This window comes from Mesocricetus auratus, unplaced genomic scaffold, assembly GCF_017639785.1.
Source record: "Mesocricetus auratus isolate SY011 unplaced genomic scaffold, BCM_Maur_2.0 Super-Scaffold_100028, whole genome shotgun sequence".
Taxonomy (NCBI): domain Eukaryota; kingdom Metazoa; phylum Chordata; class Mammalia; order Rodentia; family Cricetidae; genus Mesocricetus; species Mesocricetus auratus.
Genome location: NW_024429209.1, coordinates 1,427,007 through 1,454,373, shown reverse-complemented (window position 1 = coordinate 1,454,373; position 27,367 = coordinate 1,427,007). Strand labels below are relative to the sequence as shown.

General features: G+C 46.2%; 1 long non-coding RNA gene across 4 annotated transcripts in view; it reads right to left on the bottom strand.

Moving 5' to 3' along the window:
* Window positions 1-20,273, bottom strand: part of LOC110343655 — a 34,797-nt gene extending 14,524 nt beyond the window's left edge. The window contains exons 1-3 of one of the 4 annotated variants that reach the window (XR_005871599.1): window positions 20,076-20,273; window positions 19,761-19,945; window positions 9,536-9,577 (exon numbers count right to left, since the gene is read on the bottom strand). This is a non-coding gene — a long non-coding RNA (uncharacterized LOC110343655). Of the gene's footprint in view, window positions 1-7,214; window positions 7,625-9,535; window positions 9,578-19,760 lie in introns of those variants that run through there. The other 3 variants (XR_002385957.2, XR_005871601.1, XR_005871600.1) reach the window with 3 other exon arrangements.
* Between the last annotated feature and the right edge of the window lie 7,094 nt (window positions 20,274-27,367).

Genomic DNA, 27,367 nt, shown 5'->3' with positions numbered 1-27,367 from the left:
GCACATGTGTAGACACACAATAGCAACAATAAATAAACAAATGTCTAACTAACTAAACACTGCATAATAATGTAGCAACATTGCCCCCATCTGTTTGGATCTGTACTCTGTGTGTATGAAGCAGAAGCTATACTCACCCTCACTTTTAAATAAAGACTGATGAGATGATCAGTGGGTAAAAGCACTTGTCTCCTAAACCTGCCAATCAGAGTTCGATATCCAGGACCACCCTGTGGAAGGAGGGGATTGACTCTTGGCAGTTGTCCTCTGACCTCCACATGTGCACCATGGCATGCATGTATGCATGCTCATGTGCACACTTTATACACATACATGACAGTAAACTAACAGAATTTAGATTTTAAAAGATAAAGAAAAGAAGGAAAAATGTTTGCATTCATTATTTCTACATAAGAAATTACTACAAAACTTGACAGCTTAAAACAATAAGATTCAGGCTGGAGAGATGGCTCAGCGGTTAAGAGGACTGGCTGCTCTTCCAGAGGTCCTGAGTTCAATTCCCAGCAACCACTTGGTGACTCACAACCATCTATAATAGATCTAGTGTCCTCTTCTGGCCTGTAGGGATACATACAGACAGAGCACTGTACACATAATAAATAAATCTTTAAAAAGCAATAAGATTCTGGAATTGTCATGAGGGTCTAGTGAAGGTGTGAACCAGGGCTGCAGGCATCTAGAGCCCTGAGTGGGGCTAGGAGTCGGTATCCAATTCCCAGGGGGCTCATGCACATGGCTGGCAAGTCAGTTGGCTGTTGGAGGGGTCTCCGTACTTGCTTATGGTCTGAATGCCCCTTCTAAAACTCACATTGATGTTTACTTACTACTCTGAGAGTGCTGAGAAGTTCCAGGGATTGTCAAGAAGTTTATTAGGTCAGGAAGGCTAAAGCCAACATTGTCGGAGTGGATTGATGTTCAGAAGCCTGGGTTTGCTCTAGAGCAAACCCAGACCCGCGCCCCTCCCGCCTCCAGCCCTTGCACAAGCTCCTTGGCCACAGGATTCTTCTTGCTGAATTATGATGCAGCCAGGAGACCCTCAGCAGAACTGGGCTTTCAGTCTCAGACCCTCTGACCTTGAGAACTTTGACCCAATTAAACTTCTTTATAACGTAATGTGTGGCATTATAGCAACACACAGCTGTGTGGGTCTCTCCATTGGGTTACCTGTCTGTAGTTCATGGACTCTGATGCCCTCCCCCCATTGACAATGGTTCAAAAGAGCAAGACAGGACTTCTAGTGTTGTTTTTTTTAATCTCTGAAGTTGGGGTTTCACTTCTACAGTCCTCCAGTGGTTACAGAGGTCAGTGGCATTCATGCAGAAGGAACTGCCAACATAAGGGGATAGATAACCTGAGGCAAGGACCAGTGAGGAAACTGCCTACAGAAGGAAATGGATACACTGAAGGAACTGTGTAGATAAGGGGATAGACACTCTGAGGTAAGGGTCATTGATGGCCGTCTTGGAACCACAGCAACAAACTAATTCACATCAGGTGACACACATAGGAAGTGTTAGTTGTAGGTTTGGTGTGTATGTGTGGTGTGTGAATATGTGCCTGGGGGTGTTGGGTGTATGTTGAAGCCTCAGGTCCTGGGGGTGTTGGGTGTATGTTGAAGCCTCAGGTCCACAGTGAGTATCTTCCTTAATTGCTTCTGCACCTGATTTTTCAGACAAGGCTTCTCCTTGAACTGGGAGCTAGATGGTTTGACTAGATTGGCAGGCTAGAAAACCCCACCCACAAGATCCACCTGTATCTACGCCCTCTCAGAGTTGGGATTCCAGAGGCTCACCACCACACCTGAATTTGTCCTGAGTTCTGGGGATTCGAACTCTGAGACTCATGCTTGTACAGCAAGCCCTTTACCCACTGGGCGTCTTCCCAGACTCTGGAGGCAGGCTTTGAACGCAGGCGATTGCCACATCACAGGCTTGACAGACAGGCAAGCGTTGCCTATTGTTCCTGTCCAGGAGGTCTCCATGCTTGAGATCCTGCTTCTGAGTCCAGTGGTCAGGTGATCAGACACTATCTTCTGTGTCAGATGGACACTTATCAAAGACACAGAATTGAGCATGCTCATAAAAGGTTATGCAAACATCACTTCCTGGTGTGGATTTGCTGTGTCAAAGGGAACCTGGATTTTTAGCCCCGGCTTGGTTGTTGATTTCCTATAGGACCTCAAACAAGTTTCAGTTCTTTGTGGAGCCTTTGCTTTCTCACCCATATGCCAGAATAGTTCAATTCCAGGAACGCTGAGGTCCCCTAGCTGGGAGATTGGGGATGTCATGCTGAGAGGTGTTCACCAGGAATACTGAGGGATTCCCTCTCCATATTCCCTGACTCTCCCCAGCCCCTTGCCAAAGTGCTTTGAGACATATTCCCTGATTGGTGGATAGTGTCTCCAAGTGAAGTGGACCCTTCAGGTGTGAGGGGCACCCTTCTGGACACCTCCCAGATCAGGCCAGGCTGCTGAGCCCTGCTTCACCCGCAGCTGGCTGGCACCATTGTTTGCCCATAAAGCTGGGCTCCTTTCCAGTTGCTGATGCCCTCTGGCCAGGGGAGAGGCTCAAAGGACTTAGTTGTATGGCTCCCTCCCTCCCCTAGGGCAGGCCTGGGTCACCCAACAGGCTGACTCAGCCCCTGCAAAGGAACAAAGGAGATAGAGATGGCTAAGGGAAAGAATTTGACATTTACTATCCTCCGAAAAACAACTTCAAAATAATTAGCATGAGGAATATCCCTTTGCCCTTATTCTGCAGTCCAGTGACATTCTGCAAACATGGGGGTGTGGGTGACATTTCCAATTTCAGTGCTTGGGGACCCATGTCATTATTTTAAAGTTTTATTTTTTATTTTTAGGAGTGTGTGTGTGTGTGTGTGAGTGAGTGTGTGTGTGTTGTGTACATGGGTGCACTCACCCATGCATGTGTGTGGAGGCCAGAGGTCAAGTGTCTTTCTCTGTCTTCCTCGGCTTATTTTTTGAGAGAAATTTGCTTGCTGAAACTGGGGTGACTCTGGCTGGCAAGTGTGCCCCAGGATCCACCTGTCTCTATGCCCTGTGCTGGGGTTATTAATGACCACTACTTTGTTGTTGGTTTTGTTTTCATTTTGTTTTTTCAAGACAGGGATTCTCTGTGTTGCTTTGGCTGTCTCAGAATCTGTTCTGTAGATTAGGGGGTCTCAAACTCAGAGACACACCTGCCTCTGCCTCCTAAATGCTGGGATTAAAGGCGTGCATCACCACTGCCCAGCTCATTGTTTTATTACTATGAATGCTGATATGCAAACTCAGGTCCTCATGCTTATACAGCAAGCACTTTACCAACTCCCATAATCCTTTAGTTTTCTAAGTTTCTCCCCAGTAATAAGCCCTGTAGTAATTGTGAAGAGGGCACTCCATCCCCTTCTAAAACAGATTATTTAGGATCATGAAAGAAAGACAGAGCAAAAAGAAATGCAGTTCCATCTCTGTCCAACAGGTAGCAGGCAGAGTGATTTTGTGTGTGTGTGTGTGTGTGTGTGTGTGGTCTTTTGAGACAGGATTTCTCTGTGTAGTCCTGAAATGAATTCTCTAGATCAGACTGACCTCAATCTCAGAGATCTGTCTGACTCTGCCTCTGCCTCCTGAGTGCTAAGACTAAAGGTGTGTGCCACCCCTGCCTGATCTATTTTACTTTTAAAAACAGAGTCTCAAGAAGCCCAGGCTAGCCGGGAGGTCGTAGTGCACGCTTTTAATCCCAGCACTCGGAAGGCAGAGGCAGGCAGATCTCTGTGAGTTCGAGACCAGCCTAGTCTACAAGAACTAGTTCCTCCAAAGTTACAGAGAAACCCTGTCTCGCAAAACAAAAAACCGAAAAACCAACCAACCAAACAACAACAACAACAACAAAAAAAAAGCAGCAGCAGCAGCCCAGGCTGATCTTGACAACTCACTCTGTAGCCCATGACAACTTTGAACTCCTGTTCCTCCTGCTTCCAGCTCTTGAGTGGTGGGATTTCAGGTGTGTGCCACTACACCAAGCATTGAATTAGTACTTTTTGCTTGTTTGTTTTGAGCAAAGACTCCCTGTGTAGCCCTGGGTTGTCCTGGAATTCACTCTAAGACTGATCTCAAACTCAGTGATTCATCTGCCTCCTGAGTGCTTGGATAAAAAGCATGTGCCACCACCACCCAGCTTAAATTAGTACTCATGTGTGGGGTGTGTGTGTGGTGTGTATGTGTGTTTATGTGTGCAGTGGGTGCTGGGAATTGATTCCAGGTCCTCTGGAAGAGTGTTCAGTACTCTTAACTGCTGAACCGTTTCTCCAGCCCCTGAATTCATACTTTTTAAGTTACTACTCGGTATTCCTTTTTTTTTTTTTTTTTTTGGTTTTTCGAGACAGGGTTTCTCTGTATTGTTTTGGAGGCTGTCCTGGAACTCACTCGGTAGACCAGGCTGGTCTCGAACTCACAGTGATCCGCCTGTCTCTGCCTCCCAAGTGCTGGGATTAAAGGTGTGTGCCACCAATGCCCGGCTCGGTATTCCTTATTATGTGGGGTTGTGAAAATAAACCCAATGCTTATGAGACTCCTTCCTTCCCATCTGCTTCACATGCATGTCTCATTTCAACACATGCTTCACATGCGTGTCTCATTTCAACTGGTCGCTATCATTTTCCCCATTTTAAAGATGAAGAAGGCTGCAGACATGGCTCAGTGGTAGAGCACTTGCCTAGCAAGGTCAGTCTTCAGTGAGAGAGAGAGAGAGAGAGAGAGAGAGAGAGAGAGAGAGAGAGAGAAGGAGGGTTAGGAAGAGAAGCCAGGGGAGAAGAAAAGAGAGGGGAGAGAGAGGGAGAGGTTTATAGCCATGCATTACATAATGATATTTTGAACAATGAAGAAAGTGACAGTGGTCCCCTAGGATTATAAAGGAAATCGGGTCATGGTAGCAATCCAGCACTTGAGAGACTGAGGCAGGAGATTTCCAGTTTTAGACCAGCTGGTTAGTTTTATGTCAATTTGACACAAGCTAGGGTCACCTGGGAAGAGAAAAGCACAATTGAGAAAATGCCTCCATCAAACTGGACAAGCCTATGGGGCATTTTCCTGATTAATAGGATGGATGCATGCGGGGGGGGGGGAGGAGGCCACAGTACACTGGGGCAGTGTCACCCCTAAGCAGGTGTTCCTGGGTGGTACTCGGGAGGCAGAGGCAGGCGGATCTCTTTAAGTTCGAGACCAGCCTGGACTACCAAGCGAGTTCCAGGACAGCCTCCAAAGCCACAGAGAAACCCTGTCTCGAAAAACCAAAAAAAAAAAAAAAAAAAAAAAAAAAAAGAAAAGAAAAGAAAGAAAGCAGGCTGGCAGCTGGAGAGATGGCTCAGCGGGTTAAGAGCACAGACTGCTCTTCTAGAGGACCTGAATTCAATTCCCAGCACCACATGGCAGCTCACAACTGTCTGTAACTCCTGTTCCAGGGATCTGACACCTTCACACAGGCAAAACACCAATGTACATAAAATACAAATAAATAATAATAAAAAAAGAAAGCATGCTGAACAAGCCATGGAGAGCAAGCAGCCCTCCTCCACGTTCTCTGCTTCAGTTCCTGTCTCTAGGTTCTTGCCTTGATTTCCTGCCCTGACTTCGCTTAGTGATGGATTCCATAAAATGAAATAAACTCTAGCTGGGTGGTGGTGGTGCATGCTTTTAATCCCAGCACTCATGAGGCAGAGGCAGGAGGTTCTCTGTGAGTCTCATCCTGGTCTACAAAGCCAGTTCCAGGACAGCCGGGGCTGTTACACGGAGAAACCCTGTGTTGAAAAACAAAAACACCCAAGCAAGCAAACAAAGATGAAATAAATTCTTTCCTCCCCAAGTTGCCTTTGGTCACCATGTTTATTACAGCAATAGAAAGCAAACTAGGACAATGAACTACGTAGCAAGGCCTTATCTCAATGCATACACATATATAGTTGGGGCTGGAGAGGTAGGTTCTTACAGAGGACCTGGGATTGATGCCCTCTTCTGACCTCCATGGACACCAGGCACTCACATGGTGCACAGAGATATACATGTGAGCAAAACACTCACACATAAAATGAATAAACCTAAAATAGTATTAAAATGATAAGGAAGCAGAAAATTTCCCACTTCCCAGGGATGCTGTAGTCCCTGTTACTGTTGTGGCCCTGCTTTGTTCTTGTGCTGTTCGTGTTTTCAATCCACTGCATTGCCAGCATAAAGCGTTACAGCAGTGCAGTTGTCCACAGGACACAATACATGATAAAGACAATAAACCACAGGTCTTAAAAATCTTATTCTAAAAAAGGCTCACTGTATCTGAAAGGTGGTGCTGCACATCTTTCATTCCAACACTCGGGAGGCAGAGGCAGGTGAATCTCTGTGAGTTCAAGCCCAGCCTGGTCTACAGAGTGAGTTCCAGGACAGGCAAGGATACATAAAGAAAACCTGTCTCAGAACACAAAAACAAACAGAAAGATTCACTGTAGAAGAGAATGCTCAAGGGGGTCCCTGCAGGTGTCATACAGGAAAATGAGTATCAGGAAGAGATAAGAATAAAAACCAAGTGCAGACTGACTTCATCAACCTGGATCAGACTTGGGGGGGGGGCGTCTACCAACAGACAGTTTATTCCCAATATATAAATCCAGTACAATTTGGGGGGGAGTTTCCTGGTGTAATACAATCCCCAGGGCACAAAGAAGTGTAATTACATAGAAACTCCACTCAGGATATATGTCATTTCTTTCAAGAAGATGGGTTCTAGAGATAGGCTATTCAAACTAGTTTACAGGCCTAAGGGTCTAGCCTAGTCTTGGTCATATAGCTAATGTAGAGTGACTTGGGCTATTAGCCACTTCTCATTCTGGTTGTGGCAGCTTGGGGGAAGCCTCTGTCTATTAGGGTCATTTAGATTACTAGCTACCTCTCAGTCTTGGCTGTACTAACTTGATGTGGCCTGACCTGTGGGGAGCCGCCCCCACATTCTCCGTTACAAGATGGCGCCGACACCCGTTGTCAGTTGGAGTAAACAACCTTGGTGCGCACGTGCCTGCTACTTTTCCATCCCTTACTCTCAGCCTCTCCCGAGGCGTCATATGGGCTGACCAGCAGGAGCCAGTCAGGAGATGACACGTCCGAGGCGGGGACTGCTGGGCTATATAAGGGTTGGGCTTTCCGCTCCCTGGGGTCTCCGCTCTGTAAGCTTATGCTCTCCCTCTCAAGACGCATTAAAGCTGTTCTGCAGAAGGATCCTAAGTGTGCCGCGTCGTTCTTGCTGGCGAGACGGTAGCGCGGGACACTGACCCAAAAGAGAACACAGATCATCAGGTTGTTAATCATTTCCAATTCTTAGTTTTCTGGATGGAAGAGCAGGTTTTTCATCTTTTCCATTGGAAAGACAATCCTGTGTGCTTAACATTCCTGGTTTCTCTGGAGATCTGTGGGTGCAAGGACTGTTATGCTGTGCTTTCAACAAATGCTGTAGGCTGGCGTTGTGGCACAGGCTTGCAGTTCCAGTCTTTGGGAGGTGAAGACAGGAAGATCGGGAATTTAAAGTCATCCTCAGCTACATCAAGGCCACCTGGGCTACAGGAGACCCTGTCTCAAACAAACAAACAGGAAAAACAGGAGTGCTGTGTTACACTGACAACAGCCTATTTCATCTTGTTCTTATAATGTCTCAACTCCATTGAGAGGCCATGATGAGTGGCTGCCATATGTATGCCATATATGTTTGCATAAGTACCCTTTGATGTTTGCACAATGGCAAAATTGCCTAATGATGCATTTCTCAGGACATAACCCTGCCAGATAAATGGAGGATGATGTATCTCACTAGTGAGCTGAGCAGCATTTGAACTGAGTCCACTTTTGACCTAAGTGACTTTGAAAATGGAAGCAGTTTGTTCATTTCTTCCTCCCTGGCATGTATTTAGGCTCCTGCCCACCTTCCCCCTTTAAAATGTTATTAAAGTGGACATCCTTGTACATGCTACTTTGTATCTAAGTGATGTCTCCTAGGGTGGACTGTGATGATGCACTGGATAGGGAATCTTACCTTTTTTTGTTTGCTTTTGTTTTTCAAGACAGGGTTTCTTTGGTAGCCTTGGCATTCTAGAACTAGCTTTGTAGACCAGGCTGACCTCAATTAAAAGTGCTCCTGTTGTCATGGCCATGGTGTCTCTTCACAGCAATAGAAGACTAAGACAGCATCAGATCCCCAGCAGGCATGTAGATACTGAGAACCTTACCCAGGTCCTCTGCAAGAGCAGTCAGGGCTCCTAACTGCTGAGCTTTTATGCAGCCCCGGTTGGATGGGTTTTATGTACCATAGACTGACATTGGGTTTGCTGTTAATTAGCCAAAGCTGACCATGTTAGGCAAGCACTCTGCCTGCTGAATTATTTCTCTAGCTGCAGAAAGCTTTTTCTAACTTCCATCTTGCCAACTGCAGACCTTAGTGTCTTCATGAAAAGTATAAAATTTGGAACATACCTAGCATGACTTTGGACATCTGATGCTTTCCTCATATGTATGTATGTATATATCCTTGCACAGAGCATGGTGTGATAGTTTAAATAAAAGTGGTGCCCATAGGCTCATATATTTGAATCGTTAGTCACCAGGGAATAGTACTATTTGAAAAGATTAGAAGGATTAGGACGTGTGGCCTTGTTGGAGGAAGTGTGTCACTAAGGGTGGGCTTCAAGGTTTCAAAAGCCCATGACAGACCCAGGTTCTCTTTCTGCTGTCTGCAGATCAGAATGTAGGAGTCTTATCTACTTCTCCAGAACCATGTCTGCCTGCATGCCAACCATACTCCTCATCAGGATGATAATGGACTAACCTCTGAAACTGTAAGCAGGCCCTCAATTAAATGCTTTCTTTTATAAGAGTTGCCTTGGTGGCCATGATGTCACTTCATAGCAATAGAACAGTGACTAAAACATGTGGAACAATAGATCAGTAACAATAGGACTGTGACTAAGACACACAGGCCTATAATCTCAGCACTTGGGAGGTATGGGTGGAGGATTTAGAGTTTGAGTTCAGCCTGGGATACTTAGAAAATCCAGCTCTAGCAGGGAAGAAAGAAGAAAAGCTGGGCACGGTCATCACACGTGTAATCTTAGCACTTAGGAGGTAGAGACAAGAGGGTCAGGAGTTCAAGGTCAGTTTCAGATACATTGTGAGTTGGAGGCCAACCTGAGCTACATGAGACTCTGGAGAGAGAGAGAGAGAGAGAGAGAGAGAGAGAGAGAACAGTCAGAGAGATGGTTAAGAGTACTTGCTACTTTTCCAGAGGTTCCCTGCATACACATGGTGGCTGATAACTGTAACAGGGCCCTAGACTTTAGTAGCCCCCAAGACCTTAGCATAAATGACTCCATGATGGAGGGACCATTCAGGCTGTAGAATCAGCACATAGACAGTACCACCTGCCCAAACTAAAAGACCCAATTCATCAAAGCCTGTGAAAGTTCTGGGAAAGTCTCTAAATGTACCAACCTTGTTTTTTGCTTCTGTAGCTCCTCTTCTGGTTAACTGTTCCTGTTAACAGAGATATATCAACTCAGGATATGGCTTTGTGCTTAAAATCTCACCCTGAGAAAGGCTTGGGGCTACACTGGGATCCTGAACACACAGGCGGGTTAATAAGGACTTTCTATTGGCTTACACCATGTCCTAGCAATCTTTTCTGGTGGATACCCCACAACAACCATCTATAATTCTTGGTCCAGATGATCTACCATCTTCTTCTGGCCTCCATGGGCACTGTACACATGTGGTACACATATATCCTACATACAGGCAAAATGCTCACACATATAATATAGGCAGTCAGAGTTGAAGTCAGGAAACATCCAAGAAAATTTATTTTCTTTGAAATTAGGTCTCATATAAGCCTAGGCTGTTCTGCAAATAGATACAGTCAAGGATAACCTTGAACTCTTAACTGTCTAGGATCATGAGTGTGCACCTCTACGCTGGCTTGGAGGTTTTCCTTCCTTGTTACAAAGTGGCAGAAGGAAGAGGAGGCCTTTGTTCCTGCCTCTGGACACTGTCCTAAAGATAAGGTATTTCAGTTTCAGTAGCCATCTGCTGAGCGTGTGAGAAGCCAGTCTGATGACCCAGACAATGCCTGAGGATAGCAGAAAAGGGAGAAAGAAGAACCTGGGTAGTTGTTTAAGGTAGACACCTGTCATTGAATTGATGTAGCTGGAGCCCGCCAAGTTCTGATTCTTGTAAGTCAGGAACAATAGCATCCTTCCATTGCTGAGTCCTTCTACAATTGGACTTTAGGCAGTTTGTAGCAAACTTCTGACTGTGCCAGTGAAGGATAAGGTCCAAGGTGTGGCCACAGAGTACAGTGGTGGTGAAGGTCATGGGTGGTCAGGAGGTGAGAAGTCAACAGGCCAAGGTAGGGTGAAGTCAACCACATGAAATGACAATTGTCCTAGGGGATGGGAGGGCTTAGGAGGGGCAAGAAGAGCACAGGGCAGGAGCCAGTCTGCAGCAAATGAAGAGGAGGCTAGGAGACGCAGGCAGGAGGGAAAGTCACTGAGTAGTACAGAGCTGTAAAAAGCTGATGTTCGAATGGGAGATAAACTAGGATCATTCTGCTTCTGAAGAGTGAAAAGCAGTTGATGTCGGATAAAATAGTGCACAACTATAACCCCAGCTGAGCAGCCTATTGAGACAGGAGAATCTGAGCTCAGGCCAGCCAGATTCCATAGTGAAACCGTGCCTCAATACACCCAAACAGCAACAAAAACCTGCCCATGGCCAGTGCTCCTGTAACCCCAACACTCTGAGGAAGGCGAGCCAGATGGTCTCTGGGGCTTGCTGACTGCCAGCTGAGCCCAAACCTGGAAAAGCACCAAGCAAAGTGAGACACCTTGTCTCAAGGGAATAAAGTGGAGACCGATAAAAGAAGACATCAGATTTCTTCCTCTGGTCTCCAGGGCACGCGCACACACACACCAAACAAAACAAACAAAAACACAGAGACGGTCCTGCCACTTAGATCTCTCCTGGTTTGGAAGTGCCTGTTCTGTCAGCCCATTCTTTCTAGCTTCAATCTCTCAGTGAGTTTGCCTTTTCTCATCACCTTATAGAAAGCCTTTGTGAATACATGATTTGAGCTTTTGGTCTGATATACGTGTTGTAAGTATCTTCTCCATCCATGGCTTCTTTCCACTTTTAAGCAAATATTTGTTACACAATCCTATGTGTGTAAAGTGGTTATTTTTCACTATGCTTTTTCCCCCTTAAGGGTGTAGGCAGCCTCTCTGACTTGGCACTTTTTCTTCCTTAAGGTTTATTTTTATTCTATGTGGATGAAATGTTTTTTGCATGTACACACACCACTTGTGTGCTTGGTGCCAGGTTACAGGACAGCATCAAATCCCTCTGGAGTTACAGGTGGTTGTGACCCACCATGAAGGTGCTGGGAACCTGACTCGGGTCTTTTGGAAGAGTAGCCAGTGCTCTTAACTGCTGAGCCATCTCTGCAGCCCCTGCAGTACTGGATTTCAAACTTCTTTTCCTTCTTGGTCTCCCTCGGCCACCACAGTGAGCTCTGGTCTGATGAGGTCAGGTGGTGTAGCGTGGCCACCACACACTCATTCCAGATAAGGTTAGTGGGTCTAGGGACCAAGTTCTGGCCTTGGGTCTGGCAGACAAGGTTCTCTGGGATGTCCAGCTGTCACATTTTCACGGATCCTAGGACCTGCATCGCCCACACCAGAGCACAGGCAGGATCGATATGCAGTGCAGGCCTGAAGTGCTACCATGTAGCCTCTCAGACAGCCTCTCCAGGGTGGCTGTGTTTCCCTGTTGGAGAGAGGCTAGAGGCTCTGCACTTAGTAGAAGTTCAAAAATCCTATAGACAGGACCATCAAGATGGTTCAGTGATAACCTGATAACCTGAGTTCAAGTCCTGGGACCTGCAAGTTGTTCTCTGACCTGCACTTTCTTTTCACAACCCTGCCACAAGTAAATAATTTTTGAAAAATCCTCTATAAAAGGGTTTCATGGGACTCCCCTCAACCATAATGACTCAAAATGGAATACAAAGTATGTACGGGGCACTACAGAATTTCCATTCATCATTCATTTGCTGACTCAGCTGCACTGGGGTCTACACTAAAGGTGGAAACAAGCCCAGAGTCCACCTCTGCTTTAGACCTGGACAAATGACTTGTGGTAGGCTAAATGGCTCCTGAAAGACAGATTTGCATTCGGGCTAGCACTGCAAAGCCCTATATTGGATCCCTAGCACAGTCAGAAGGAAAAGTATACAGGCACGCTCAGAGGGTAACTTTGTCTTCCATACAGTGTATGATCTTATCTCTAACCACTTGGGAAGAGGCTATGAGCATCTTCCTGGATGCCTGGATTTACAGAGACCGCCCATGTTTGTATTTCAGGATCTAGGTCTCTGGAATGACCTTTCAGGACTCTTCTCCATAGACTTTTGTTACCCTTTTTCCACTTCACGGTTTTTTCTCTATTAGAAAGGGGAAACTGAAATATTAATTATTAACACAATCCTGGGGCTGGAGAGATGGCTCAGAGGTTAAGAGCACTGGCTGCTCTTCCAGAGGTCCTGAGTTCAATTCCCAGCAACCATATGGTGGCTCACAACCATCTGTAATGAGATCTGGTACCCTTTTCTGGCGTGCAGGCAGAACATTGTATACATATTATTAATAAATAAATAAAATCTTTAAAAAAAACAAAAAAAAACACAATCCTGGAATCTAAGAAGTGCCTGTTAGATAGACAAGGGACAAAAGAAAACTGGCAGATTTAGATGTGGGATCCAACTTCTCTCATCGTTTTTGCCTTAGAGGACACACCCCAGACTTACTTCCTTCTCTTTGTTCTTCCAAGTCAATGCTCCAGTCTTCCTCTGAAAGAAGTGGCAATAAGGGACCCAGGTACCCTGTGTGGAATAAGGGCCAGGTGTGCACCCCCAAGGCCAGCTACACAGCAAGGCCCGGAGATTTACCTCGTCCTAGTCTTCCGAAGCAGCCCTTATGACGACACTTCCTCACAGTTGCTTAAAGCAAAACCACAGCTCATGGGTGATTCACAGCCCCAGAGACTCTGAAATCCCTGGGGTAGAGCTTGGCATGACATAGCAAGTCTCACTGCAGCACCCATCAACTTAGCTTCCTTTATGGAAGTGGGGGCAGGGGACAGCACAGGGGACACTGAGTCACCAGTCACCAGTTAGACTTCTGCCTCGTCCATCTCGTGTCTCCTGCTTCCTAGATGTGTTAGGTTTCTAGGGCTGCTAAGACAAAGCCCACAGTTCTGGTGATTTAAATAGCAGAAATTTATCCTTCACATTTCATTTTCTTTTTCCTTTTTTTTTTTTTTTTTAAGACAGGGTTTCTTTGTGTAGTCTTGACTGTACTACAACTCACTCTGTAGACCAGGCTGGCCTCAAACTCACAGAGATCTGCCTGCCTCTGCCTCTTGAATTCTGAGTGCTGGGATAAAAGGTGTGTACCACCACTGCCCTTCAAGTTTCTTGAGGCTGGAAGTCCACAATTATGTGTGGGGGTAGTGTAGGCTCCTGTCCCAAGCTTCTCTCCTAGTTCTGGTGACTGTTGGAAGGCCTTGGTATCACTGTTTGGTTTTGAAATGTCCCCTGTGAGCTCTGCAGGCAACAGGCATGCACATGGCACACAGACATGCATGCATGCAAACACCTGTGCACATAAGAAAATTAAAGGGGGTAGGGGGAAAAATTAAAGGTCGGGGATGGAAGTGCATGCCTATAACCCCGGCACAGGGGAAGCAGAAACAGACCCCAGGGCTTGCTGGCTGACCAGAACAGCTGAATCAGCAAGCTCCTGGTTCAGAGAGAAACCTTATAAAAAAATGAAGAGAATTGATGAGCTATACAAGTAGCTGACTTAGTTGGCATTCTTTGCCTATGGATGCATAGCTCCAACGTGCCTCTGCCTTCTTTACCATGTGGCTCTTTCCTTTTTTTCTATAAGGACATTTAAATTGAATTTAGGTTTTTTTCCCCAGGTAAGGCCAAATTCACAAATGCATCTTTAGGCAGAGGCCAACCATTCAACTCACAACACCATCCCTGCCTATATTTCCAGAGCAAGTCTAGAAATCATCTTAGTTCCTGGAAATTGGTAAAAGTGGTGGCTCCCCGTATAGTCTCTCATGTATCCTACTTTGACATTTGATTGGGCAAGCCCCCTTTGTCAGGGAGGGAGCAGGAAATAAGAGGTGACTCGCTGGTAACAATAAGAGGGACAGCCAACAAGAAGATAGGAACATCATTGCTAACACAAGAAATTCTGCAACGTGGGGGCATCTGGCACAGGAACAAAGAGCTCCATTGGTCCTACGCAGATGAGAGCGCCATCCTGTACTCATCAAGATGATTCTGGGCCACAGGGAGAGCACTGGTGAGCGGTTTGCGTAGCACACAAAGGGTGGGGGCAGATGTTGGTCTGAAGACCTAATGCATCACCAAAGAAGGAAGCTGTAGTAGTTGGCTTGCCCACCACATTAGTAAACAACCATGGGGCCGACATCTTAATAGTCACCATGCTATGATCTCTGTTCAACCTATGTGCCATCCATTCCTATCTACAAGCCTTGACCAGGTGGCTGTGCTGGTCAGGCTCTGCTGGATGCAAAGCTTGGGCTCTGGTCTGAAGGAGTTCAGAGCCTTTTGAGCTATCAGACTCGAGTGAGGAATCTGGAGGCATGCACAATACATTTTATACAACTGCCAAACCCACTAAACGTGGTCTTTAGAGGTGAATCTTACTTACTGGAGAGTTCTTTGTCAGATCAGCAATTTCCTTGGTGACACAATAAAAGAGGCATGGGGTTACTCAGTCTTAAGAATGTAGAGATGACGCCTGCCAGCATCAGCTCCAGTGTCAGGTGTAGAGAGAGTATATATACACGTGTGAGAATCCAAAGCAACCACAGAGCAAGTGGCAAGACATGGAGAGGACTGCTGGCTCTTGCTAGCCAGCCAAGCCAGAAAAAGGGTGGGGGGCCAATTCCAGGTGAGACCATGTCTCAAGAGAGTAAGGCATAGTGCTAAAGCAGGATGCCCCCTCTGTCCTCCACATACGTGGGCACACACAGATAACCACACGGATGCACATATCATACACATACACATACACACCACATCAAAACAAAGCACACCAAGCAGGCTGAGAGTAAGGAGCAGACCCTTGGCTAACCTTGTCTGTGAATGAGCAAGGGAGTTTTATGTGAGTGTTCCTGTGAGTAAATGTACATATTTGTTAAATGTCCAGGGAACAGGGATTTTGTCTTATTTCTTTTGCATTGGGCAGTTTCAAATAAAAAGTCTGTGCTGAGCCGGGCGTTGGTGGCGCACACCTTTAATCCCAGCACTCCGGAGGCAGAGGCAGGCGGATCTCTGTGAGTTCGAGGCCAGCCTGGTCTACAGAGCGAGTTCCAGGACAGCCTCCAAAGCCACAGAGAAACCCTGTCTCGAAAAACCAAAAAAAAAAAAAAAAAAAAGTCTGTGCTGTGATGAGGGAGTGAGGAGCAGGTGTTAGCTGGGACTCTGGGATCAAACAGCATGGGTGCCTCCTTTATTGTTTTAATTAATTAACTAATTTATTTATTTTTGTTTGGGGAGACAGGGTTTCTCTACGTAGCCCTGGCTGTCCTAGAACTGACTCTATAGACCAGGCTGGCCCTCAAACTCATAGAGCCTGCTTCTGCCTCTTGAGTGCTGGGATTAAAGGTGTGGGCCATCACACCTAGCTTCGTGGGTGCTTTATTTGCATATTTTATGGATATGGGTGTTTTGTCTGCCTGTACATCTGCACACCAGAAGAGAGCATTCCATGAAACTACAGTTATAGACAGTTGTGAGCCACCATACAGGTGCTGAGAATTGAACTCAGGATCTCTAGAAGCAGCAGCTGAGCCATCTTTCCAGTCACCCCTACCACGGTTTTTCATCAGTAAATGGGTACCTTACAAACAGACCAAAGAGTTTAGAATAGTGGAGAATGACCGAGTCTGGTGGTACCTACAGAGGCAGGTGGAGCAGGCAGATCTCTGAGAGTTCCAGGCCAGCCTGGTTTACACCATAGCCAGTTCCAGGGCAGCCTGAGATCCTCTTTCAAAAAAGGGGGGGAATGACAACTATAACTCGTGTCACAACCAGTGCCTAAGTCCATTCAGAACAAGTTTAAAGGTCATTTACAAGTAAGGGTCATCCTTTTTTCCTACCCTCCATTTCTTCTATGGGACGGGCTATAAAAGGCTGTCAAAGATTTAATATTTCCAGTTGTCCAAACTGCACTTGCCAGGAGAGAGGAGTTTGCCTCCAGCAGAAGCCAAAGTTGGGTGCAGAGCGCCCTCTCCTGACAGAGTCGGGTAAAGGCGACTGCAGCTGACCAAGGCTGAGACCTCCGAGGTGCAAGGGTGCCATCAGCTCCGGGTGTCTCCCTTATATGGAGCCTGGCCAGGGCAGAGGAGGGGGAAGGGGATGCTTTTAAAGCTTCCCGACTAAGAGCTACCTGCTTTCTTGCTTTTCTTTCCTCTAAACTCGTTCTAGAGACGGCCTCGCCCATCGTACTGGGCCAAGTCCCTTGTTACAAAACCCCAGTGCACCCCTCTGCAGGGTTGTCGCCTAAGAAATGAGGAGGTGGGACAGCCTACCGATCGTCGGATTGCTGTGGGACCCTGATGAGCCTCTTAGCCTGAACCAGAGACAGATATCTGTAGAAGAGTACAAGGTCACCTTCATCCACCTAATGATGGAGACTAGCCTGGACTACAGGAGACCCGGTTGCAAAATCCCTACTTGCCTCCCTCCCTCTTTCCCTCCCTCCAGAAAAACACTCAGATTCAAAGCAATCCCAACTCCAGGAACACCCTACGTCAGATCGAAGCTCAGATAGAAGCGCAAAGGCCAGGGAAACAGTCAGGAAGTCATTTCACAAACATTGTGTGTCACACTCTGATCTGGTCCTCGGAGAATGAACATTTGGCCAAACTAGACACATTTCTGACTTTTCTGTTAATGAGACAAACAGGTCATTGGGTAAGTTATGAAAGTGTACCCCGTGTACCCCATATGCACAGTTCAGACACCATGACATCTACATCCGTTTTGCAGGTGGACAGACTGAGCTCAGAGGGACATGGGTGGAGAGGAGTGTTGTCTCCCAGTGGTTGAGTCTGTAGGGATACAAGAAGGCAGTGATGTGTAGCTGGCCCCGTAAAAGCAGCTTCTGGAACTCTGGTCACCCACCTACAGCAATCTGGGAAGAGAAGGGCTGAGGTAGGAGGGAGAATTCTGTTTCAAGGACTGGAAGAAGATTACACAGCCAGCAGACACCTCAAGGCAGACCCAGAGGGTGTTTACACACACAGGAGGGCGCCTGAAGGGAGGGTCGTGGGAGAAGACGTTGGAGGTCTCCGGACAGGGATAGAACAGTGGGGGCGGGGGAGGTCATCTCAGGAGGGCCCCATCTTCTGAAGCAGGCATCCTCAACACTTGGACCTCATTCTTCTGTTTTGTCACCAATGAGCCCAGGGTGAGAGGCTGGACCATAGGAAGGCAAGTGAGGATGCTTTGGAGTGGACAGGCTGGAACAGCCCTTAGCCAATAGCAGGGATCCTGCTCTCCCCACCCCTGGCACAGGGAGCTCAATGTCTGAAAGCACACAGGAAAGGGGGTGCAAAGGGCAAGTGGAGGGGGCAGCTTGCCTCTGCCCGGGGATTGGGAGCCCAGCAGCCTGCCAGAGACATCACCGGAGCTTACACCTAGAGGAGAAGCACCCAGCAGGTCCCTGTGCCTTTCACTGGAGTCTGTGTCCCATTCCCTGGCTTTGTTAGCAGTCCCTGTGTACAGCCTGGTACATGTGTAATTATAGGTGAATCCCAGTTTGTCCGTTTCTCCTCCTCCCCTCCTCACACTGAGATAGAATCTCAAGTAGCCTACGCTGGCCTAGGATTTGTTATATACCTAAGGGTGACCTTGAACTTCTGATCCTCCGGCCTCTGACTCTCAAGTGTCGGGGTTACAGGCACATGCTACCAGACTCAGTTGTTCCCTTTTCTTTTACACAAATAATAGCATCATCCGGGCGTTGGTGGCACATGCCTTTAATCCCAGCACTCCGGAGGCAGAGGCAGGCGGATCTCTGTGAGTTCGAGGCCAGCCTGGTCTACAGAGCGAGTTCCAGGACAGCCTCCAAAACAATACAGAGAAACCCTGTCTCAAAAACAAAAACAAAAACAAAAACAATAGCATCATTGGTCAATTGTTCTACACATTGTTTTTATCTAGTTCTTTATGTAACACACCTTGAAATGTGATATTAATAAACATCTCCCATTAAAAACTGGCAGTCTTTATAGGATGGCTCAGTGGGTAATGGTCCTTGCCACCAAGCCTAATGACCCAAGTTCAATCCCTAGAACACACATGGTGGAAGAAGAGACTCACTACCACAAATTGTCCTTTGATCCCCACATAAATGCTGTACCACACAACACACACACACACACACACACACGCACGCACGCACGCACGCACGCACACACACACACATGCATGCACAAAAAAACTTTAAAAAATAGCTGACTTGCTATATCTCCCTGGGGATTGTACCATTACTTAACAAATCTTCTGAAGGCTGTGTCCACCCTTTCCAGCCTCTGACTTTGACCATCATCACTCACACGTATGTACGTCTTTAGGTTAAAGTCCTCAAAGTGGAGCTGTTTGGTCAAAGGGTATGTGAACCTGTTATCTGGTCAGCAGTTATCAGAGTGTAGTTTATGAAACTTTCTAAACTTCTGTCTTGGGGTTGTTTCTCTAAAGCCTTGCCAACAGTATACAGTCACATTTAAAAACATACACATCTAAGTAAACTTAAAAAGAAACCAAGAGGGTTGGAGAGATGGCTCAGCAGTTAAGAGCACTGGCTGCTCTTCCAGAGGTCCTGAGTTCAATTCCCAGCAACTACAACCACCCTTCAAGATCCTGTGCCCTCTTCTGGCCTACAGGTATACTTGCAGGCAGAACACTGGATACATAATAAATAAATCTTAAAAGAAACCCAGGCTGGGCGTTGGTGGTGCATGCCTTTAATCCCAGCACCTGGGAGGCAGAGGCAGGTGGATCTCTATGAGTTGGAGGCCAGCCTGGTCTACAGAGCGAGTTCCAGGACAGCCTCCAAAACAATACAGAGAAACCCTGTCTCAAAAAACCAGAAAAGAAGAAAGAAAGAAAAGAAACCCAAATAGTGCCTTTTCTCAAACCACATGCAATGTAGCAGCAGACCTTCCACTCCCATATGGCACTAGTGAGACACCTGTCCCCTCATATCTTTCCTTTTCATTATGGGAGGGTGAAAGAGCCAACCCTAGGACATCACACCTAAACATGTATGAGCAAAAAGAACAGATTTGCAAAATGTATGAAGCAAAGGCTGAGGTCTGGAAAGAACAAACTTCAATAGCTCTTTCATCATTTGGAAGAATGACTAAGCATAAAATCAGCAATAGTAAAGAATTTTGCATCACCATTAGCCAGCAGCATGTAATTGACATCTAGCCATGCACGAAACAACAGCAGACACATTCGTTTCAAGTGCTTGAAAAAAACGTGCACCAAGGTTGACCTCATCCTGGGTTTTTGTCCTTTGTTTTCTGCTGTGATAAAAGAAATCCTTACCAAAGAAGCATTTGGGTTCATTTTCACTCACAGTTCAGGATAGACTCCATCGTGGAGCGGAAGTCGAGGCAGCCTGTATCGGTAGGGCACATCACGTCCACAGCGAGAAGAGAGCAGCAAGTGCATGCACGATAGTATCCAGCTCTCATTCTTCATCTTACACAGTTCAGCGTCTCCTGCCTGTGCTGATATATTTAGGATTTATTAAAGCTTGCCTGAGGATTCAGAAAGCAAAGTCAGCCACAAGCCATAGAAGCCAGCCAGGCACACACCTTTAACCCCAGCAGCCAGAAGCTAGGAGGTGGTGGTACACACCTTTATTCCTAGGCCTCAGGATTAAGAGGTAGACGGATCTCTGTGAGTTCAGTGCTACCCACATCTACACAAGATCGATGCAGTCCTAAGAGAAACAGCTCACACAAAGGTGATCTCAGCACCTGGGATCACACGCCTTTAATCCCAGCATTAGGGATGTATATAAGCTAGGAGCAAGGTCTCAGTATCAGGCATTCATTCTCCAGCCACGTTGAGGTAGGAATACTCTGAAGTCTCAGGATTCTCCAGCCATGCTGAGGAGAGGAGCAGTCAGAGGTTTGGTGGAGCCAGGATCGCCTTTCAGTCTGAGGTAGAGTGAGGATTAGAGCCGGCTGCTTTGTTTTTCTGGTCTTCAGCTTGAAGTCTGAACCTCAGTATCAGTGTTTGAGTCTTTCACTTTTCCTGCTGCACCTGCTCAGGGAATGGTCTAACCAAAATGGGTCTTCCAAGCTGATTTCAACCAGTGTGATCCAATTAGCCCCTCATACGCATGCCCAGAGGCTCATCTCCCAAGTGGTTTCAGTTTTCAAGTAAAAATTGACACGGTGGTGTTTGGAAAGAAAATGGCAAGCAAAGGGAGTGGCACTGCTGGGAGGTGTGGCCTTGTTGGAGGAAGTGTGTCACTGTAGGGGCAGGTTTTGAGGCCTTTTGCTCAAGCATCAGTGTGACAGAATGGACTTCCTGTTGCCTGCAAGATGTAGGACTCCGAGTTACTTCTCTAAGTCCATGTCTGCCTGTATGACACTATGTCCCACCAGGATGATAATGGACTGAACCTCTGAACTGTAAGTGAGCCACCTCAATTAAATGTTGTCCTTTATAAGAGTTGCTGTGGTCATGGTGTCTTTTCACAGCAATAGAAACTCTAAGACACTAGTCATCATATGGGTCAAATCTCCACAAATTGAGATGAATTAAAACCACACAGAATATATTCTTTAACCACAACAGAATCAAACTAGAAACCAATGGCAAAACAATAATGGGAAAATGTCTGAACCTTTCAAAGCTAAACAACACATGTCTAAATAGTTCACAGGTCAAAAGGAAGCCCCAGAGAATTTATTTATTATTGTGTGCGTGTGTGTGTGTGTATGTGCGTGTGCATGTGTGTGCATGTGTGTTGAGTGTGATGTGTATGTGTGTGTGTGTCAGTATACACATGCCACAGTGTACATACAGAGGCCAGAGGACAACTTCCAGGACTGGGTTCTCTCCTTCTGCCTTCATGTCAGGGTGGTTTCTGTTTCTGCTTAAGCTTTGTAAATTTCCACAAAATTCTAGGTAATTTTCCTGTCTCCACCTACCATCTTGCCATAGAAGTGCTGGGAATACAGATGCACAGCATTCCACCACATCTAATTTTGTCTCATGTGTGTGTGGTACTATATGGTTACTTGGTTACTTGAAAACTTTATTTTAGAACTGAACCACAGGAGAACTTTTTTCCAAGACAGGGTTTCTCAATGTAGCCTGGCTGTCCTGGAACTTACTCTGTAGATCAGGTTGGCCTCAAACTCACAGAGATCTGCCTACCTCTGCTTCCTGAGTTCTGGGATCAAAGACGTGTGCCGACTTGAGAATCTTTTTATTATTGATTTATTCTTTGAGATTATACTATAATTATATCATTTTCTCCTTCCCTTCCCTCCCTCCAACCATCCCAAGAAGCCACCTGCCACTCCACCCCCTTCAAATTCATGGACTTTTTTTCTTTAAGTGTTGATATGTGTGTCATACATACATATATCATATATATTCCTAAATATATAAATACAACCTACTCACTCTATATAATGTCACTTGTATGCGTATGTTTTCAGGGCTGACTATTTGATATCAGATAAGTAGCAGTGATGTGTTCTTTCCTGGGGAAGACTATTTCTCCTGGTCCCAGCCTTCTTTAGCTGCCTGTAGTTCTTTGTTTAGGGCTGAGACTTGGTGAGCTTTCCCTCTTCCACTGTAGCCTGTCTATTGGTGTCATTCCTGTTCAGGACATGTTCAGACAGCTATATTGCTGAAACTCCAAAGGTGCAGCTCCTCTGACATTCCTATGACACACAGTTGCACACCAAACTTCTTGTTTCTCTGCCTCTTAAAACCTTTCTTCCCGTGCTGGAGAAATGGTTCAGAGGTTAAGAGCACTGGCTGCTCTTCCAAAGGTCCTGAGTTCAATTCCCAGCAACCACATGGTGGCTCACAACTGTCTAAAATGAGATCTGATGCCCTCTTCTGGTGTGCAGACACAACACTATATATATAATATATAAATAAATCTTACTAAAAAACAAAAACAAACAACCACCCTGCTTCCTCCTTCATGACCCTGAGCCTTAGGAGCAGGGTGAGAGGCTGATGCACAGTGGGGACTGGGCTCTACAATTCTGCATTTCCATTGGTTGTAATTTTCTGTAGTGGTCTCTGTCTTTTGTAAGGATTCCTCAATGAGGGATGAGAACTACACTGATCTGAGGGTATAAGGATAAATAGGATATAGTTAAGTAAGGTGGTAGTGGTAGATTCTCCTCCAAGGTCCACCACTTCCCTAGCCCTGGGTAGTTGGCTGGTTTCCTTCCTGTTGAGCAGGCTGTAAGTCTAATCTGAGAGCTGCTGGTTACTGCTAAGGTATCTGTGCCACTGCTACACAGAGTGTACCACACTGGTCATTCTCCTGGTTCAAAGGTGTCATAACTGCGTAGGACTACTGGTCCTTCCTTCCTTAGGAAGCTTGCATGGTGCCTTCAGGTACCATGAAATTTAGTTCTCAGGGAGGGGGCTTTCAGGTCAATTTAAAAAATGGACTCTGGAATCAAATTCAGAACCAACTCCATGTAGTTGTCCTCTGACCTTTACATGCGTGTTAAGGCATGTGTTGTGGAACAATCTTTTTGTACACTGTGAAGATGTGTTGCTCTCATTGGTTTAATGAAGAGCTAAAGGACCAATAGCCAGGCAGGAAGAGGTTAGGTGGGACTTGTGGACAGGGAGAGAGCTCTGGGATGAAGAAGGGCAGAGTCACCAGGAGACTCAGGGAGAAACAAGATGAACATGCTATGCTGAGGAACAGTATCCAGCCATTTGGTAGGATGTAGATAAGAACTACGGGTTAATATAAGTTGTAGGAGCTAGTTAGTAACAAGCCTAAGCTACTGGCTGAGCATTTACAACTAATAGTAAGCCTCTGTGTGGTTATTTGGGAGCTGACTGGAAGGACAGAAAATTCCACCTACAGACATGTGTACACATACACATACATCATATTGACACACAATCAATAATGATAACAGTAAAAGCTTTAAATGTTATAAAAATGTTTAAATGTTATTAAAAATAAATTAAGAACCAGGCAGTGGTGGTGCACACCTTTAATACCAGCTCTTGGGAGACAGAGGCAGGTGATTTCCAAGTTCAAGGGGAGCCCTATCTACAAAGTGAGCTCCAGGACAGCCAAAGAAATCCTGTCTCTAAAAAGACAAAAAGAAAAAAAATAGGCTCAAATCATAGGCTAGCAAGATGGTTTAGTGGGCACCAAGCCTGATGCTTTGAGTTTGATTCTGAGACCCACAGAAGTAAACAGAGAGAACTGAGTCCCACAGTTGTCCCTTAACCCCCACGTGCAAGCTGTGATGACCTGCACACACAGAAATACACTGAAACAAATAAAAAGTAAATAAATAAATAAATGAAACAAAGACCCAACCAGGACAGTCAGGTGTGGAATACTTCCCTATGAATTATTGACCAGGAAAGCTCCAGAGGCCCCTAAAATAATACAGGTTATTGCCACTGTTGTTGTTTGCCCACCAGAATTAGTCAATGTCTTAGTCACTGTCCTATTGCTGTGACACAGCAACTCTTCTAAAAGAAAGAGCTTAACTGGGGGCTGGCTTACAGTTTCAGAGGGCGAGCCCATTGTCATCATGGAGCATTTCAGGAGTGTGGTAGCACTCACGGCACTGGGGCAGTAGCTGAGAGCTATATCCTGATTTTCAGGCTGAGATAGAGTCCCTAGAAGACCAAATGCCAGGGAAGCCTGTTGGGCAAAGTTAAAAGGGTGCACCTTCCGGTGGGCACTGGCAATGTATGCCAAAAAGAGAACATAGGAGGAACAAGAGGTTTATTGGGGATAGAGGAAAGGAGTGAAAGGAGCCATGTGGAGGACACAGCTGGTTGTAGCTCAAGCTGTTGGGTGGAGGGGGAGCAAACAGCCATGTGCTGCCTGGGCATGAATCTCAGCCTGGCTGGGAAGCAAAGTGAGAGTGAGCATCCAAGAAAGGAACAAGTCGGAGACACTGGAAGAGTAATTGTATGGAAGCATGAAAAAATTAAGCTACACAATATTTGTCTAATTTACATATACCAACAGGTAATTGTACCCTGATCCTTAGGCACCTTTACAGACATGAGATTATGGCACTGAATAAAAAAGCTTTTTATGACAGAGAGATATGCCAGCTCCTGGCAGCATCCTGTATCCCTTCCAATATGGATGGATGGATGGCCTCAGGAACCTCCACCCGAAAACTCGATTTGAGTGTGACAATGTCAGACACTAAACAAAAAACTGCTTTTCACTTCAACTGCCAAGACCCTTCCAGACTGAACAAGCAGATCAATGGGGGATCAATCGATTGTCCCACCTGCCAAGACAGGTAGGCCGATCTCCAAACTCCTGCTCCACAGAAAAGGTAAGTACTACTTCTGGTACTTGTATCCCCCAAAAACCATGGAGAGACTTGGGATTGCCTAGGAAGCCGGAAAGCTGTGTCACTTCTGCTCATCGAATTACCTCTCTCAGATCTATCTGTGGTGTCTGATGACTAGGGTACTGATAGTTCATTAGTTCATTAGCTAAGATTCCTGCTAAAAGTACAGACAGGTGTACCTCTTTCACAGGATCCGTAGTCCAGGATTAACAGGTTGCAGATGCAACTTCAGAGTCTGAGTTTTAAATTTCCTCCGATTGTCTTCTAAAAATGTACATGTCTTTTAACCCATAGCCTTTTGCTATGATATCAAGATGTAAATCTGTTCCAGTTGTTTTACAGACACCTGCAGGTTCCTGGGGAAAGAGCTCTGCTACTGTTCTGAGAAATCTGGTCTGGTCAAAACAGTCTCCAGAGCCCATTTTAACCCCACCCATTTTTGTGCATATTTTGCATATTGGCCTGGATCAAGGCCAACCCACAGAGGTTCCATTCATCTGGCAGTTGTCACCCTTCCCATGGCTAGCTCCATTCATAGGGCCGATGATAACATCTATTTTTTTCTCCTAGCAACTTGCCTTCCCCGCCTCCTCAAGGAACAGATGCCTGAAATTTCCTGGATGGCAATTAACTGAATATTTCTCCACCCATACCTCCGGCTGTATGTGAGCCCACCGATTCCCAACTCCTCCCTCCCCTACATTGTCCCTTGTCAGCAGGAGGAAGCCAGATTTGATGTTTAGGTGGAAGCCCTACCAGCATCTATAGCTATCCAAAGAGGTTGGGGTGTTTGGAATCTCCAGGTTAGCCCTGTTCCAAACCCCACCCTCACAGTGCCAAGTGGCATGGTGGCCCCTCCCCTGGAGTTGCCTCCTTCCAGGTTCCGCCCCTAAAAAGCCCACCATTGGCAGCTCCACCCCTGGGGTGCTTTAAAAGCCCCAACTCTGGTTTCACCTCGTGGTTTTTTCCTTTACCCTGGGAAAACCTAGGAATACTTTGCTTAGATTGAGCCTGAATTTATTACTTCTGTTTGATTGAGTTATTACATCGGCGGTGGTGGGTAACCAGTAACCGGGGATTTTAAAATTTATCACAGAGAGAGGGGGTGGGTTGACAGAAAGAGAGGAGGGAGTTCATACTTGTTATTGTGAGTCTGGTCAAATAATCATAACTGGGGAAATCTCAGGTCCTGAGGAAGTGCCCACTGCTGTTGTTTTGCTAAGTGAATATGTCGTCTCCTAAATGTTCATTTACACCCACAAAGTGGTACGGCCCCCAGTTTTGGTCAGAGTAGTCTCTTTTTGCAGTAATGACAGTTAGTGCAGTCAATTATGACTGATCTAGGGGCTGAGAGGAAGTGGCTGTTTAGCACTCAGCAAGTGGTTCTCAGCTCAGGAATGTAAGAACTGGATGAAGGGCACAGGGGCTGTGGCACTCTCTCTTCTTGGGATGACATGCCACCGCAACCATGAACTCAAGCAACTGCAGTCACCTGCACAGGACCTGCACAAGGCTGGATCCCCAGCAACAGCCAGTCACCCATGGGGGAGGGACTCAGGGGATGTTGCTAAAATTCCTTCCCAGGAGGAGACATAGGCAGTCTACTCTTTCTCCCACATCACTGCATCATGATTCTGTCAAAGATCGCTCTGGAGGAACCAATGAGCTCACTCCTGACAAGCATATGTAGGTGACGCGTACCTTACAAGTTGCCCTCCAAAGCCCACACCTGGAAAGCCTCTGTCCAGCAGGTTTGAGGGCTTCTCCAATAGTCAGGTGGCTGGAGCTCCCTTCCCTGGCTATAATCTCTAACCCCTTCCTGAGTCAGGTCCAGTAAAGGCAGAGTTGCAGGTAGTAGGGTACATGGTGGATACTCAGGACAGAGTTTGTGACCCTCCTTTCTACTCCACGAGGAGATGCAAATAGTCAGCAAGTCCGCTGGGATAATCCTTTTACAAGAGCAACAGAGACGGTGTTTGCACCCAACATAGGGTCTGGCTCCATCATGACTTGTAAAACAAAACAAAACAAAAAACAAAAAAAGAAAGAAAGAAAGAAAGAAAGAAAGAAAGAATGCTACTGGCAGCTACGGCTGCAGAGCCACTGGTGAGCTATCTGTGTCCTGTGGATACATTCGCACTCATTTCCATGTGGGCAGCTTGTGGTCACCAAACAAAAACAATAAAAGGACATGATAGTGGAATGGGGACTTGAGGAGGGGAAAGGGAGGGAGGGAGAGAGAGTGACACACTGTAACTTGTAATTTTTCTTACTTTCTTTTTGAAACGGGGCCTCATTCTGTAGCCCAGGCTGGCCTGGAACTAACTAGCTGTAGACCACATCGAACTTGTGGCAATGCTCCTGGTTCTGTCTCCCTAGTGTTGGGATTACAGCCTTGTACCACAAGACCCAGCTCTTGTATCCTGTGTGGTAGATGGTCTTCAGCCCATTGAAGGTTCAGGAAAGTAAATTGGCTAGCACCTGAAAGTTCTGCATTGTTTTGACCTTTGGCTCACTTGCTGAAAGAATGGGAGAACCGCCTCTCTCCATACTCCCTTCTAGCCGGGTGCCAGAGGTTCAAAGGCC